Below are 1,799 nucleotides of genomic sequence, written 5' to 3'. Positions count from 1 at the left end.
TGTCCAAACAGGTTTACTATATTTTTTAACTTTACAACGTCTTGTTGAATTAGAAGGTAGGTGGTTTCTCCCCTCCCTTTGTTTTCTTCTTTTAAAGTTGGCTTTTATTTTTCATAAATTGTGTATGTAATTGGTTTCAAAGAGTCAAATGTCTCTTGTCACAAAAAAAAGAAAAGAAAAAACAGTAAGCTCCTGACACCCCTGCCCCCATTTCCTGTTCCTCAGAGGCAAGGACTTGGAACTCTCTTGACTGATTCTCAATTATATGCTGATGTTGCTACTTCTGAATTTTTCAGGCTGAGGCGGTTTCTATGGACTTCCCAGTGTGGAGATGAGGCTAACATTCTTTCGCACAGCCTTCCACCTCCCGCCCACGTCCCCACTGCTCTCGTCTTCCTGTCCTAGTCCTTGATGGCTGAGCCCGAGCCCTCTGCGGTTACATTATTTTGACTCTAATTACTGAGACTTGTGTGATCGTGTGTGCTGGCTTATGTTCCCTTCGTCTTCCCTGGAGTCAGTCTCTCTCTCCTTACTTGCATCTCCCACCCCCATGTGACTGGTGGGGAACTTGGGTCCCACTGAGAGTCACGCAGCACGGTGAGGTCCTGCCCCTGCGTCTCTTGGGTCTCTGCCAAATGAGGCATCCCTCTGCCTCTGGGAAGATCTGGCTTTCCGCCTCTCCATTTTTCTCTCAGGAGAGAGAGAACACCTCTTCCCACCGTAAAGTCACAGTCAGGAGCTTACCTGGAATGAGCCAAGGGCCAATTCAAAAAACACTACCCAGCTGACGCAGCTGCAATGTAGTTGCAGTTTTGTGTCCTAGTTTGTTCTTTCCACTTAGCAATAGATATAATCTTCCCCACGTCATTTGAAATTATTTGACCAGCGGATGTGCTGTAGCTGCATAACACTGAGCCAGTTTCCCTGCTGCAATTGTGGGGCTTGGACAGCCCAGCCCGCGAGAGCCCCAGGGCCCAGGCTGCTTTCACAAGACTGTAGTCTCTCTAGTGACTGACGGAGGTTGGGTGGGCACTCCTGATGCAAAGTTTCTCCCTACCAGCCTGCCACGGGGCCTAGAATTCCACTATTTAAGACTCATCCTTGGGATAGTTAAGATTTTCCCTCTTGCTTTCAAGTTCTCCCTATTAAATTAAATACAATTCAAAGGCAAAAAATGAAATAAGGTAAAAGAGCCTTTGTTAGTTTACACCACGCATGGCTTAGAGCAAGATGCACCAACAGGGAGCTGAGAAGTGTCCTGAAGCAGGGGCGCTGGGCTGGGGTCCCAGACTGGCCACTAATCCTGTGTCTTCTGGCCAGCGTCCCCAGGCCCCAGGCTACTTGTCTGAACAATGAGGGGGCCCGGCCAGTCAACTCCACTGATCCTGCTTCTGCAAAATGATTCTAGAGCTGGTGGGGGAGGGGAGGAGAGGGGCCGACGCACGGGCAACTTCATAGTGTTGCTGGCACTGGGCACTGGAGTTGTGAAAGGGGACACCAAAAGAAATAGGCTCCGTTCCTGTCCTTTAGAAAGTTCGGATTGACTTGGTGATTAGTGGACACACCCAGATGCTTGCATTTGGCCCCTTTCAATTATTTCAAGTGCTCTTACAAGTAGCATCATCTCTAACTACAGTGAATCAGGAAAAGGAGGTAATCAAGAAGGCTTCCTGGAGCTGGTGATTGACCTGCAGAGATTCTGTAAGTCTCTGAAGCAGTGCTTCTCAAAGTGTGGTCCCGAAACCAGCAGCTTTTTGGGGGGTGCTGTGACTCAGCTATGGGCATCAGTGGCCTTAACA

Source organism: Monodon monoceros, unplaced genomic scaffold, assembly GCF_005190385.1.
Source record: "Monodon monoceros isolate NGI ecotype Baffin Bay Population unplaced genomic scaffold, NGI_Narwhal_1 Super_Scaffold_16, whole genome shotgun sequence".
Classification (NCBI taxonomy): domain Eukaryota; kingdom Metazoa; phylum Chordata; class Mammalia; order Artiodactyla; family Monodontidae; genus Monodon; species Monodon monoceros.
The sequence above is the reverse complement of the archived record's forward strand: the minus strand, read 5'-3'. Positions refer to the sequence as shown.